Below are 16,076 nucleotides of genomic sequence, written 5' to 3'. Positions count from 1 at the left end.
TTGTTTGCAAGCCCTGGAGTTCTTGGCAAGGCACTGACATCTCCAGTCCTCAGTTTCTGACCTGATTTCTGACCTCTAAAAGCCGACCAATCATACCACCCTCTCGCGTGAGGAAAGGCAACATGCTATCACACGTATGGGGTATTTCTCCCAGGACTTTTCTCCTCCCAGAAGGCCATTCTTGGTTCTTTCTCTTTAACCATCAGTTCCAGGCTGTGGACCCCAGAGGCTTGGAGCCACAGGTGATGGAAGGGTGGGACACAGCCACAGCCACCATCAGCGAGCTGTCACCACGAGCAGAGGCAGGACTGATAATGTAGCCAGTGATGACATGGTGCTGCGCTTCCAGGCCTGTGTGGAGGGAGATGTAGAGTCCTAGACCGCTCATTGGCATCGGGGAGGGAAGTTTGGCAGGCTTCTCTGTCTGCTCTTTCCTTCCCGGGTACAAAAGGCCCTGCCATCCCCCCCCCCCCCCCCCATACAGCGCATGAGCGGAGAAACAATGTGTGTAGCCCTTTCCCCACCGCCGCCTATTTATGAAGAAAGGAAACCTTATACAATAAAAAGAAAAGTCCTCAAAAAACTGTACCTTTCAGTCCTGCTGTTGAGCCAGTGCAGCGCATGCTTAGGTAAGAGAGCGGGCTCATGTGCAGGGTTTACAGGGAACATAAACATTAAGACCCAGTGCAGTGCCTGCCTACTTTCCCATTCTGATACTCATTCGCCATCTGGGCCAAATCAGGTTTCTGTTGGCCAGGAAGGACGTGGAAAGCACGGCTGGTGAGCAGACAGCCGTGTCTGAGGGGACTGGAGCTTGGAGCACCCGGGGGAAGAGAGGGGAGGGGGAGCAGTGAGCGAGGCTTCACAGGGAGGAACCACCTCTCAGTCGGGAAGTGGCAAGGCCAGCCCTGTCTGAGAGACGAGAGAGCCTGCAATGTCTTCAGAAACACAGAGCAGAGACCAGGAACATTATGCGATCATAGGATCAGACATCAAAGTAGAAAGAAAACGAACTAGGGCTACAGAACCAATGTGAAAATAAGCCCCAGGTATCCCCTGGGGTTGTAGGTTTATTACCACCTTTTATTTTTTATTTTATTTTTTAAAATATATATTTTATTGATTTTTTACAGAGAGGAAGAGAGAGGGATAGAGAGATAGAAACATCCATCAGCTGCCTCTTGCAAACCCCTCACTGGGGATGTGCCCGCAACCAAGGTACATGCTCTTGACCGGAATCGAACCTGGGACCCCACCTTATTCCGCAGGCTGACGCTCTATCCACTGAGCCAAACCGGTTTCGGCTGATTACCACCTTTTAGCTGAAATCTGTTTGGCATCTCACAGGGGCATTGGCCTGTGCCAGCCTCTTTGCTGCCCAGAGCTGGCCCAATGGGAAGATTCCACATACCTTGCCCAACGTGCTAACACACTGTGGTGCCTTTAAATTAAAAAAAAAAAAATTAAGAAGAAGGAGAAGACGAAGAAGAAGAAGAAGAAGAAGAAGAAGAAGAAGAAGAAGCTGAGAAATTTAAAAAAACAATAACAAAGGTCAGTCCTACAACCTCTTGTGGACCGAAGAGGCCACATGCAGATGCTGCCTTTGGAGGAATGCTTCACAGAAGCTGCTCCTAACCTTCCCAGGTGCAGCCATCACTGTGGCAGAACCATAAGACACAGCAGGACGGGCTTCGGAGGACCAGGGAAGACCTTGGTGACAGTCCCAGAGATCAGCCCCTTCTCAGGAACTGGCCCTCTGCCTCTCTGAGCCACCCTCTGCTCACCTGTGCAAGTGATGGTCCATTACTTGAGGAGGATTTTGAGGAGGAGATTCCAAAGGGTTTCCCCAAATTGCCAGATCATAAAACTCACCCAGAACATCTTCTCTGTTTGAGGACATCTGTATTGTTCTCCAGAAAACTGTATTTTTAAAAAGCATCTTTGGGAAACATGAAAAGAACATACAAACGTGAAACAGGAAATACATTCTTAAAATATCTATTCCTTTTTAACGAAGAGTTAAAAAATCATTAGTATATAAACAGTATCTTACAAGGACAAAGAATTTTGATCCAGTCACCTGTACAACTTTATACAGGCCCTGAACCCAGCCAGTCCTGTCAATCCCCGGTCCTTCCTGACACCTGACATGCATTCAGGAGGAAACACAGAAGGCAGCCAGGCCTGCAGGTGATGAAGGACTCCCCGGTATTCCACTCATCACCGCACAGCGTTTTCACTCACCTCAGTTATGTCATTGGTTCTCCTGAAACCAAACTCTCAGGGAATGTCAAAACTATTCACCTACCTGGGAAGTGCCACACATAAACCTATCCCAACAAGGCATATATGTCCCTACTCCTTTGCTATCCAATGATCTCTGAACGAGGGCTAATAGCTTTGGATATGTATTTGTCCACAAAAACAAAACAAAAAAAAAAAAAAAAACAAGCACCATTATCTTGGGGTGAGGTGTGATAAATGGACTACTCTGCTGCACATTCCCAGAGTTTAGCCAGAGCTAAATCTGAAGATCACAGGATTTGTGGGAGATGGTAGCTTTTTCTTCTAATGAATTCGCATGGTGTTTCTGTCCCATGAATTCTCAATGTCCCACTACCCCCGCCCCTGGGCACTAAGCCCGATCCCTTGATTGAGGGTTAGGGTTGTCATGAGCTTTCCTGAACTTTCTAGCAGGTACACACAGCTGACCTCAGGGAAGACCCGAGTTTCCTGGCCTCCATGTTGCACACCAATTTCTTCCACCTTGAATGATCTTTCTTCACTCTTGATCATCAAATATTGTCTTCTTCAAGGTCACCTCCAAGGCATGCCTCACCTTTCCTGGCTGCCTGGATCACCAAGCCCACATGGCACTCAGAGGTGGACTTCTGCAATAATCCCAGCCCTTCTCACATGAGACCTACTGCCCTCGGGTCATGTCTGACTTTCAGGGTGAATCGCATGAGCTTCTGAGGCTCCGTACAGCATCAACCTGAAAAGCAGCCCAGCTCTTGTGAATTAAAATCACCAACAAAAGTACTTTAAGACAGCGATCCATTTCTACCGGGCAGAGACTATCTCAGGCAACTGGGTTTCACATTGGCTGGAATCACTCCTGGCTGCTTGTGTGGATTGTTATTTTCAAATGTAAAAACCTGGACCCTGGTTCTTCATTTTGTTCTCATATCAGAATAGTGTTTTACCCTCACATTTGCTGAACTGCATACTTAACGGCTCTGTAAATGTTTACAATGTTGTGGCCGCATCAGATGAGCCTTCTTTTGAGGGATGTTTTGCAGAACAGTCTGGTGTTTGGCAGAACAGTCTTTGGAGTGGCAGGACGACTTGCAGGAAAATTCTGAGAAGAATCACCAGGTGGCGCCAGAGCCCCATAACAATGCAGCCTGAAAGCTGCTCCCTGAAGTGGGGTGTTGGTCCTCCAGCAGCAGATAGGGTCCTGCTTCCTCTCTAGGTGGTCCATCCAGGCGAGGCCTGCACATCATCGGATCGGGTCTGTCCTCCTTGTGCCACTCATTCTCGGATCAGCAGGCCGAAGAACATTCCTTTCCCAGCTTGGGACCTCCCCTCAGGATGAGGCAGGGGTGTCAGGCTTGCTGGCCAAGAACCAGTTATGGAAAGCCAGCTACGTGCTTCGCTCTGTCCTAGCTCCTGAGTTAAAATCTAGCATTTTTTCTCTTGGACAGGAATTTTCAGTTCCACCTATGAGTATCACCAGACCCACCTGAAGGGAGAGATACTGAGGCTTGGTGATCCGACTGAATTCATTCAGAGTTAAGAGCAGTGACTGTGCTGAAGACCAAGCTTTCCAATCCCTGTGGTGTCACCTTAATACTCTGTCTTACTGCACAGCACCCACAGCGTGAGCAGCCGGACACAGAGCGGGCTTCTCCCCAGCGTCAGCAGGGGCAAACACCCTGTAGGTGCTGGGGAACGTGCCCGCTGGCTGCTAAGCAAACGGGCTCTAGGTTCCTTTCATTCTGACTTCAAGGATCATCATTTGATCCAGAAATTCAAACATGGTGTTTTCTTCAGGATATTTTGAATTTTAAACTCCAAACCTCAATTTTAAATCAAATAAAAATGAAACCTCCAACATTTGGACAATAACCTCTTGAAACTCAGATTGAGGTGCTCTTTGCATCCCTAGTGAGTTACTGAGATGCTGAGTGAGTCTCAGAAGCACCATGAAGGTGTTTAGCTTTTTCAGCAGGGAAATATGTTTAATGACATGATAAAGCAATTGAACGTGAGGACTTCAGTTATTGGTGGACTAGATGGGCGGTTAGGTGCCTTCTTTGTGGCAAGCACTGCTCTTGTTCTGGGGCACAGCGAGGGAGCAGAAAGAGCCCTGGGCGTCACTAGCTTAGGTGCTGGTGAGAGGAGAGAGGCAACCAGCAATAAACAAATACACTCACCGAGTGGGTCAGGCAGTGCTGAGTGCTGTGGAGAAGGAACAAAGGAAGGAAGGAATACAGGAAGTACTTGAAAGGGGGAGGAGCTTTCTACTCTGCACAGCTGGGCAAGACCTCCCAGATACACGCTGTCCATGCACAGGGCATGGCAGGCAATAGGAACAGCAAGACCCAACTGCCCTGGGGAGAGGCTGCCTGGAATACTGGACAGGAGTGAGGAAGCCAGTGTTTCTGGGAGGGTGTGAGCCGAAGAACACAGTGCTAGCAGAGGAAGTAGGAGATTATTACATCTGTGTGTGTGTGTGTGTGTGTGTGTGTGTGTGTATGTGTGTGTGTTTGGCAGAAGCCAAGGAAAGGAGACTGCTTCCGTCCCAGCACCAGGTTCAACTTTCATGACATAACTCATGGTTTTCCTGTTGCTACTGTGGAACGTGCACACGACGTCCAGGTCACTAATCAAGCTTCAGGGAACAGCGGGAAAGCTGCCATCTGAGAACCGCTGAGGATTGATGAATAGAGAAATAATGTCCATCGCAGACTGGAAATTCCACCCGCCTACTGGAGCTGCCAGCCCAGATTGATCACCCAAGCCACGTTCATCACAACATATGAAACTGTGGGGGCGCCTATAATTAATTACCACCCAAATGAGATCCCCATCTCTGCCGAAGATAGCCCCGGAAGGGAACAGCCCATCCATCTTTCTTCTGCCGGATGCACGCACCCTTCTGCCTGTTCCCCCTCAGAGCCCGCCACATGTTTTACCCACACAAGGATTTTTTTTTTCCTTCCATTTCTGGGAGTATGAATAAAAAACAAGCAAGAATAGGAAATTATGAGTCCTGTGATAATGAAAGTCATTCTCTGCCAACTATGAAGGACTACTATTTATAGATAGTTTTGAAATATATCATCGGTTTTTCGCCTCTTATCTTCCTAAACTTTCCACAAAAACCCTGTGAATTAGTTATTTTATCATCATATTATTATTCACATTTTACTTTTTTTGTAATAGTGGTCAAAGTGTTTAAAGCTTTTTCAGTCCTCCTCTTCCTATAAAACTCCTATGGTTGCTATTAGTTTGACTTCGTTGTGGCCAAGTTGGTCTCAGTGCTTTAATCCCAGCAAAGAGCTCTGTGCCAGCCACACAATAACAGCAAAATCAATGGGTATTGGGTTGGACTGCGTTGTTCTTTGTGGGGCATTCTCTTTTTTTGTGTTGCCCCTCTCTTCTCATGCTCTTCCCTCAGAACTCAGCTATGATGCCATCGGAAGACTTCCTTGGAAGTTTCTCCTATTTCAGTGTAATTAGTACCTCCATCCTCTATGCTACATCTCTATTTTGTACCTACATTACATTCAATTTGGGGGTAATCAGAGCATCTCACTGTCTTTCATTCAACAACTATTCATTGAGAAAGGGTATCAATAAGAGTTCTTCATCACAATCCCATAGCTAACATCATACTCCATGGTAAAATGGTAAAAGCTTTTCTTCTGTGATTGGGAACAAGACTAGGATGCCCACTTGCCTCTTTAAGTCAGCATATTACTGAAAGCTATAGCCAGAACAGTTAGGCAAGGAAAGAAATAAAATGCATCCAAATTAGAAAGAAAGAGCTAAAATGATCTCTCTTCGTTAATGGTAAGATATTACATATAGAACACTTTAGAGACTCCCAAAAGATCTGTTAGAACTGATCAACAAAATCAGTAAAGTTTCAGGATACAAATCAATATACAAAAGTCAGTTGTATTTCCATATATTTAGAATGAATTATCAGAAAGAGGAAATAAAATAAAAACAGTCCCATTTATAATTACATCAAAATACTTAATCTAGGAGATGAATAGCATTGATGAAAGAAGTTGGAGAAGATATAAATAAATAGAAAGGTATTCTGTGTTTATGAATTGGAAGAATTCATATTGTTAAAATGTTCATACCACTCAATGTAGTCTACAAGGTTCAGCACAATTCTTATCAAAACCCCAGTGGCATTATTCACAGAAATAGAAAAGCAATCCTAAAATTTGTATGAAGTTACAAAAGATTCCACATAGCCAAAGCAATCTTGAGAAAGAAGATCAAATGGTTGCTGGCACATCCCTGGTGGGGATTATGCAGGAGGCAGCTGGTTGATGATTCTCTCTCATCGATGTTTCTGGCTCTCTATCCCTCTCTCTTCCTCTCTGTAAGAAGATCAAAGCTGGAGGCATCACACATCCTCATTTTAAACTATACCACAAAATTATAATAATCAAAACAGTATAGTATCAGAATAAAAACAGGCACAAAGATCAATGGAACAGAACAGAGATCCCAGAGATAACCCATGCATATATAAGTCAATTAATTTATTACAAAGGAACCAAGATTATACAATGTGGAAAGCACAGTCCCTTTAGTAAATTATGTTGGAAAAACTGAATAGCCACATGCAAAAGTGTAAAACTGGACACCATGTGACATCATACACAGAAATCCATTTAAAACGAACTGAAGACTTGAATATAAGATGCGCGGCCATAAAACTTCTGAGGATGTAAGCTCCTGGACACTGGTCTTGTCAAATGTGTTCTGAAGTTAAGAAAGAGGATCACTGGGATTGCAGACAAATGCTGTGGGAAGACAGAAGTATCCAGCATTGTAGATACTTGAACCATTGTGGATAAGCTGAACCAAACTGCTCTGGAAGGCAGCACAACGAAAGTGCGGGAAGTGGGCCTGATTTGGGGAGCTCTGCTAGAGAATCCTAGTCCTGCCTCTTATTCTGTGGCCCTGCACAGTGTCACTGAGTCTGTTCCCACACTTGTGTGATGGAAATAGTCACCTTTGCTATATACAGTTATTCGTCTTACGTGTTACTCTTCATAATAATCCAGCAAAATGAGAATCATTGCTGCCAATACTACAGATAAAGTAGAGTTGTGTAGGGCACAGGGTGAGTAGATGTCGCACAATTTAACCTCCTGCATACGCCTTTGTGTTTAGTCACACAGGCAGAATCCATTTGAGAGGCCCAATGTTTCTTGAACTGAGTGTTGTATTTTGCTGAGAGGGAACCCACACCTGCCTGCTACCTCCCTGAGACCCAAGCCTGCTCTGCACATGTTTTTTGTTTGTTTGTTTGTTTGTTGTTTTTTCATAAGGACCTGAATGGCATATACACAAAACACATAATTGGCTATTTGCATTGATATGAAACAGATATACAACATGAAATAAGCATAAATATAAGAATGTATGTAATCATATATATATAAAGCCATGGCCATAACGCTATAATGACCAAACAACTGGTCACCAGAAGATGCACTGATGGGTCTCACCAGTGCAGCAGGTCTGGGGTTCCACCTTGAGCAGCAGGTCTAGGTTCTGGGGTCCTGCCTTGCGCAGCGGGTCTGGGATCTCACATGATTTAGGCTCACATGGCGCAGCCCACATGCTGCAATCTCAGCAAGGCTGGTGGCCAGTGGGTGTGCAGGGCAGCAGGTGGGCAGGTGGGTGGGGTCACACAATTTCGTACACTGGGCTTCTAGCATAATTATAATGTTCTATGTTTATAGAATAAAGACTTTTATCTGGTACATTTGTTAGATGCATCAAAGTTCTGGAGTTGGTAGCTACTTTCTATATATGGAAACTTGATCAAGTTATTTTTCTACCTCCCTCAAAGGTATCCTATGAGCTTTAAAAATGGTAAAGTTTTCAGGGTTGATGACATGGTATCTGTTATAGAGAATGTGTTTATCAGATGTTATTATAGTTACTAGTATCATCATCCTGGTTATCATTATTATCTCCTCTTCCTAACAGCCTAGTGCTGTCTCCAGGGCAGATGTCATTGTCCCAGTTTTACAGAGGAAGCTATAAGGCTCAGGAAGGATAAACAGCTGAGTTTTAACAAGAATTTAGCTCTTTTACCTTCTGGCACAATGGTCTCTCCTTTACCGTATGTCTCAGCATACCCATGTTAGAAAATTCTTCCAGTTGAGAAGTTTGTCGAGAAGGAAAGTGAATGAGCTGAATCATTAGACAGACAGATTGGAAAAACACTGTTGTTCCTTTTGCATGTTATGTTCTTGCCAGAAATCAAGTAGGTTGAGTTATTGAAGAGGTATCTATTAGATAAATATGCTTGTTTCAAATAATCAACTTTAGAGCCATATCTTCATAAATATTAAGCCAAACTTCATATTTAAAGTTTTATGGAAATTTTAAAAAATCAGGCATGATGCTGAATTCATTGAGCTTGGCTCACTACCAAATTTCTCTCATCAAAATGACTTGAAAGAGTTATAAATACCATAATCTTATGTCATAAAGCATAAATTATTCGAGGAAGAATTTCACATTTAACTCACCTTCTCAAAATTTTAGGTACTAACTAAAATGGCAAATGTCCAATTCAGACCCAAATAGCCTAAGGAAAAGATTAAAATGTTAATATAGCAATAGAGGGCTTGTCTCACTAAAAGCACAATTTCAATAGCTCAGAGGTCATTCCCTTTAACCTTTGTCTGCAACTCACCCCAGTCTCCAAAAGACAAATCGCATCCCACCAGCAACTTTCTCGCTTAATGAGATGAAAATCCTGATGATCAGTGCATGAAAGTAAAACTAAGAAAAACTAGTCTTCGCTACTGATAAATATTTAACAGATGTGGTGCAAATCCCTCTGCCAGCTGGAGGAAGGAAAAACGTTCTATTTCACAGTTCGGGTATAATTATTGGCCACATTTCTCCAAGCAAAGACAGTGACATTGGCTCGTTCCCCAGGCGAGTTTTTTTCCCCTAATCTGAGCCCTGGGATTTGCTTTTCTTTAACAAATTGCAGCAATATATCCTTCACGTGACCCAGTTTCTTCATTTAAAAGATACCTGGAGCCAAATCTGAAAAGTAGAAAGGGAAGAGGCGGACACAAGCTGTGTTTATATACCCATCAAAGGGTTATAGTGAAACACGTAGATTCCCTTCATCACGGGAAGCACCTGTCTGTGTGTGTCAGGTAGACCAGATGGCTCTGGCAAATGATTGTTTGATCCAGGTAATTCACTCAGGAGTTAGAAGGGCTTTTGACTGGACCTTGATCATCACCTTTTTGGACTTCACAGACAGTCACCATTGTTCCAAGTACCATGCCGTTTTCACTCCTTAAGCAGATTGTGTGCAAAGAATGTTCTAAACATCACCACGGGCTCCTTCCAGTAACCACTGAGTCATCCCTCGGATTCCCAGGCAGCTGTTGTATAATATGAGCAGGATGTTTTGACCATGTTCCTTGACCTGACCATTTTGACCCCAAGGATGTTTTGGTTCAAGAATGCACTCCAGAGTTTAGGTGGGCAACACACCATGACAGAATCCATTTCCTCTTTCTACGCTATCCCTTAGTGATCATTGTGCTAACACTGTTACCAGAATCATTTTTCCTGCAACACTAATTGGATCATGTCATGCCTCTGCTTAAAGGCCATCAATCATGGATTTCCTATCACCAACAAAAACACAGCAGCACATTCTGATCCCACTTGACCTGCCCCTTCTCATCTGTAACTCAGCTCCTTACACAATCGCCCCCAGTCATTAGCACATCCTGCACGTATCACACATCAATTTATGATTTTTTTTCTTTGCATAAGCCCCCGCCTTCCTTCAGTTGCTTTCAATCTCATACAGATTGTCCTTCAAGACCAGTGCTGGGTCTCCTTGCACCCAGGAACCTTTCTCTGACAACTCCGGACCTCTACCCACCTCCATGACAAACATATTCTGTTTCAATTATTATAGGCATTTTCTTACTATTTAATTTAGACTGTTATTCGTGAGTACACAGCTGTCTCACCAGTAATGGACCCTTGAGCCTCTGTTTTATTTTCATTATATACATTGCAAGGGAATAGGGCTGGGGATTGGAGGTACTACAGATGAAGGCAGGAGGAAACCATCAGACTTGTTTTTCCCTCACCATTCTGTGTCTGTGTTGAAGTTGTGTCACCCTTGTGACGGTCCCTTCTCTGACAGGCACACTTGCAGCCCTGTGTTCTCTGTGAGGCAGGAGCATGCCCATTGGTTGACTTGACAGAGAGAAGCTCCAAATCCTGTATGAAGCAAATTTCCTCAGAGTGCCAGAGCCGGTTGGTTAGATTTTAAAAATTCTATGGAGCCGAAACCAGTTTGACTCAATGGATAGAGCGTCGGTCTGGGGACTGAAAGGTCCCAGGTTCGATTCTGGTCAAGGGCATGTACCTTGGTTGCGGGCACATCCCCAGTAGGGGATGTGCAAGAGGCAGCTGGTTGATGTTTCTCTCTCATCGACGTTTCTAGCTCTCTCTCCCTCTCCCTTCCTCTCTGTAAAAAATCAATAAAATATATTTTTAAAAAAGAAAGAAAGAAAGAAAGAAAGAAAGAAAGAAAGAAAGAAAGAAAGAAAGAAAGAAACCCTATGGAGAGAAAAGACCTGGGTAAGAATGAACACACAACTGATGAAAGAAGTATTTCTTTGGAATCTGCCTTTTTGAGGAATGAGCTCAGTCAGGTACTGGCTCAGAATCAGAATATGCATATGATGATTTGATAAAAAGTTCTATGAATATGTTCATTGTAATGGGCCATCAACCAATCTGTGCTCTGGATAGTCACTTGTTTTTGTTGTGTCCATCGGCAGTTATTCATTGAGAACTTTCACTGCCTGGGGATGCAGAGGGAAGGGATGCTGTTCCTGCTCTTGAGACATGCCCTGCAAACATCTTAGAAAGAGGACAGTGAAAGCCCAGCAATGTCAAGCGACCTGCCACTGGCCACACTGTCCGGCCTGAACTTTCAGTTAAGGACCCTGTTTCCTATCACCGTCCACTGTCCACTCTTTCTGCTGCTCCCCAGCCAACATGCAGGGAGGGGCCACCCCTATGGTTTGTTTGTTTGTTTGTTTGTTTATTATTGTTGATAGTATTACAGATATCCCTCATTTCCCCCCCTTGGCTCCCCTCTACTTAGCCCCACCCCACCCTGGGCCTTCCCACCACTACTGCCTTTGTCCATGGGTTATGCATACATGTTCTCTGGTTAATCTCTTCCCATCCCCTTCACTCCCCTCCTCTCTGAGATCTGTCAGTGTATTCCCTGCTTCCATGCCTCTGGATGTATTTTGTTCGCCAGTTTATTCCGTTCATTAGATTCCACATATAAGTGAGATCTTGTGATACTTGTCTTTCTCTCACTGGCTTATTTTGCTTAGCATGATAATCTCCTACGGGGTTTCTTAAATCTTGTCTGGAGAGGTGGCAAGCTTAGGCTGAAGAAGCCATGGAAGGGATGCGGCCCTGTGTTCTCTGTGACTTGGAAGAGACAAGGACAGCAACCTGAGTCGAAGCAGCTTCCCAGAGGCAGTTCCTGGGCACAGAGAGTGCGGGAATCCCAGCCAGTCCCCTCCGGTTCAGATTTCAACATGCTCTTCCTGCTGGCACGCACACATGGGGAGACTGGGCAGTTTGGTGACTTCTTTCTTCCATGTTTGGAAGTTGCTGTGTCATAATCCTTTAACCTCTGCGAAGCCGGGACCATTTGATAGCAAAAGCCCTATTAGTAACTGGGACTATTCCCCCCTCTTACGGTTCATGGATTTATTACATATTAACAAAGAACACGCCCTGGCCCCTCATAGGAGGTGTTCTCCAGGGCTTCTCCCCGCAGACACTGGAGGGTCCTGAGGATGATGGCCTTAGCCTCCGGCAACATCTCAGATGCCGACCCCCACTCAGCTTTCCACTCCTCACCCTTGCGTTCTGGTCTTTACTGTCCTCAGTAATCTCTCTGACCTTTTAAGTCGCTTTTATATCTCTTCCTAGCCACTGTTGATTCGTGCCTTGATAGGATGGTCAACATGGCCTCAATTTCTCTTAGGGCTTTGAAACCAGTTTTAAAACACCCTTGTCCCATTCTATTTAGATTTCCCCATGTTTCCACAGCCCTGAGCTCAGGCCGGGCCCCACGGCCGTGAGTGGAGTCAGCCCAGTGGGTTCTGGGAGGGTGACAGGCTCCCCGGAGGAAAATAAGACTCCTGGATGTACTGTATAACTCTCTTTTTCTACTGATGGACTAAGCATCTTAGCTATGTATGTTTTTATAAATGTGGTGGCACTTGCTTAGGTGTTCACAAACATTTCTAGATGATTAGACAGCACTTCTCAACCCCCTTACAGTCACCAGTGACCATGTGTAACTCACGGAAATGTGGCGGAAAGTGCAAATACCAGCTCTAGGCCTGCATTGTGAAAGCTTCCGCAAATAGCCTTCCCCTGCCATCCCCCCTCCACACCCCCCTCCTCCCGCCTCTGCCCATGGTGCATAGAACTCTAGTACCCTAGGGGTTAGTAGAAACATCACATAGGCCCCCGAATTACCACTGTGACTGACAAATAAGCAGCCATCCATGCTGCCAGCCACCGGGGGCAGGTGTGTTTCAGAAGCATACGCGACCCCTCGCTGTAAGGGGAATGAGGACCTGGCTGTCACCTTAGTGGTGGGTCCAGGTGGCAGGTGAAGAGGCCAGTCAGGCCGACAGAGTGAACACCGTGGGGAAGTATCTGCACATTCGCCTTCGATTTCAGGGGGCAGCCCCACTGGAAAAAGCCCGAGCACAGGCCTGTCGAGTTTATTGGCTGAGTTGGCACAGGGTTACAAGAAAGAGAAGTTCAGGCAAATAGGGATTCATTTTCAAATGGGTGCCCATGGCAATGGAGGAAGTGCAGGGTTCCAGGAGGCTGGATGAGCTCGCTGGGGCCAGATGCCAGGCAGTGCCAGTCAGCTGGACAGAGGCCCTGAGGGACAAAAGACCAGCACGAATCCTCAGTTGAACCGATGGCCTGAACCTGAGGCAGCCATTCATGACGGTGTGGCCTAGCCCCACGCCACTTCGCATGCATCATGGCGACCACCATTAAGCTGAGAAGAAGAACAAGAAGAAGTTGAAAACGCAAAAAATAAACATAATAAATAGAGGTGTATCCCAGAGAGGGTTTGGTTGTGGTTAAAGGGACAGAGAGACAGGGGACTGTTTGGGGAGGCGGGGGAGAGTGGGTCAGACACCTACAAAGTTCTTGAAAGAAGTGAGGTTTCAGAGGACTCACAGGTGGAGACTGAAAGAGCCCTGGGCTGTTCAGGCTTCAAATGAAGCCGTTTTCAACCTGCAGGGGCAGGAACGAGCTCCGAGATCCACGAAGCTGGGACCACGGAGCATGACAGTCAGGGAAGGATCTCTGCAGAGCCAGCAGCCACGCCTGACTTTTGATTCTTAAACATTGTGACTTCCAGCTCTGTGGAAACAGAGACCTTGAACTCAGCAAGAATCGCCACGGCAGAGAGCCAGGTCTCTCATCCTTCCCTTCCAGTAAGAGTACACAGGGTTCCAGCCCCCAGCCCGGTACGTGCCCTGACCTGGAATCCAACCAGCAACCTGCTGGTGCCCAGGACAAAGCTCCACTCACTGAGCCACACCGGCCAGGGCAGCATTTTCTGTCTTTCTTAATCATGAATCCTCGCCTTATGGTAATTCTGTGAAGCTCAAATATGTGCCTTGTTGCCACATGGACTCTTTAACATCTTAATCCACTTTTCTGCATGTATCACTTTACTTTTTCCACAATCTTAGCTGATCAGTCACCTACCTTCTGTCTCAGTGAATGCATTTGTAAAGACAGATCCTTTGATAGTCTAAGCATTGGGAAATAAAGTTCCTCTTCAGCGAAGTGGATATATTGTGAAATGTGATTCTCTCGGTAGTTTTCAGGAGGCCGTACTTACATAATTGCATCTTCATTTTTTTCCTGGGAGCTTGTTATTGTCTGCACAAGTGATTAATGACAGCTGGAAAATAGACTGCAGATAAAAATATCACAATGGAATTGAGTTTTATTGGTCACTGTTCAAGGAGATAATTGTGTTCTGTTGGATCAAACCTCATATTCTAAATGCCATTTCCTGTAAAGCTAATTTCCCCGGCTAGCTGGGGCACTGGGCCTCTCCACTTTAAATGCTATAGGATCGCTGTAATTTCAGGGGACTCTCGCGATGGAAAGGCGGTTCCTTTCGCGAGGTCAGAGAAGTAAAAGAATAGCTCTGATCGTGTGGAGGGAGCAGTGACATGGAAGACGACACAGATGGCAGATTCGATTGTATGTTGATTTACAAAGTCTTTTTTTTTTTCCAGTTTGAGTTACCCTCATTTCACAGAATGTGTGCACCATGTGCAGAAGGTGCAGTGACTTTTAGGAGTCCTGGGACCTCAGCTTAGTAAGCCAATATATGTCCTCAAGCTCTGGCCCTTTATATCCAACACTCAGGAACTGTGGCCAGACTCTGCCACCCCTTGGAGCATGGAAACTGAACACTCATGGGAACCAATTTGGAAACGTTTCAAAATCCAAGCAGATCATGACTAGCTTCAGTTTGCACCAAGCTCTTTTTTGCTCACTCCAACATAATCAGTTCTTCGCAGGGCGCCCCGCTGCTGGGGCTTGGGACCCACAAACACGACACCCACCTGTCATGATGCCCATGTCAGAACAGCACCAATGTTTTCCTCATGTATTCTATTTATTACTTCTAAATACATGCAAAATACAGATGCGTGATCCATTCGTTATCCATGGCTAAAACTACCAAAAAACAAACAAACAGGGATGTAAGACAATGCTCATTTATTTTCTCATAGGTTCTGCAAGTCAGGGGTCTGGGTGGGACTTAGCGGGTCCTCTGCTTTGTGACCTCTCATGGGTGGCAAACAAGGGTCAAGGTCATTTCAGGGTCATCAGGGGCAGGATCTGTGGGGGTTGTTGCTGGATCCAATTTGTTTGGGGCTCCAGGTTTAAGGGCCTCAGTTCCCTGCCGGCTGTTAGACAGAGCTGCCCTCAATTCCTGGCCTCTCTGAGACCTCTGATATCCCTCTCCATCGGGCTGTCATGTGTGAAGAGCCCAGGGAGGGACGTCACCGTCTTTTCTAAGCTAACCACAGCACGTCACCCCAGCACTTTGCCAACCTCTCTTCATTCACAGCAAGTTATTATGCTCGGCCCACACTCCAGGGCAGGTGATTGTGAACAGTAGGAGGCAGGGGTCATTGAGAGCCATCTCAGAATCTGCCCACCACAAACACGCTCATGTTACATTGATTTTTTTTAAAAGAAGCTCAGGTCTCATAAACTCAAGAGCCCTTGATTGATGAATACATGAGGGGTAGGGAGGACTTGCCTATTCATTCACTCCAAAGGACTTGTCTATTCATTCATTCAGAAGCATATACTAGTTGACACTCATTGTGCTGGATACTCAGAATACAAGCGTGAAAACTGTATCCTTGGGGCTCAGTTTCTGAAAGTGGCAGGAGACAGATGTACGAGCTAAGCTGTGAAGAGGGCTATAATGAGGGTGAGGAATGAGAGGAGGGATCTGTCTATGCCAACATATCCTTGTTGTAGTCATTTCTTTCTCAAAGTGTGTGGAAGCAAATAAGCATAGTAATTACAAAACTGTAATACCAGTCTAGGTAGTAGTGTAAATAAAAAAGAGTGGTCACACCCACACCGGAGGGCAGGAAGGAAAGGTTTACAAGGATAGGCAATTAGACTAGAGTCTTCAG

Source organism: Pipistrellus hanaki (genome assembly GCF_964339955.1).
Source record: "Pipistrellus hanaki genome assembly, chromosome: 12".
Lineage (NCBI taxonomy): Eukaryota > Metazoa > Chordata > Mammalia > Chiroptera > Vespertilionidae > Pipistrellus > Pipistrellus hanaki.
This window is presented reverse-complemented; position numbering follows the sequence as displayed.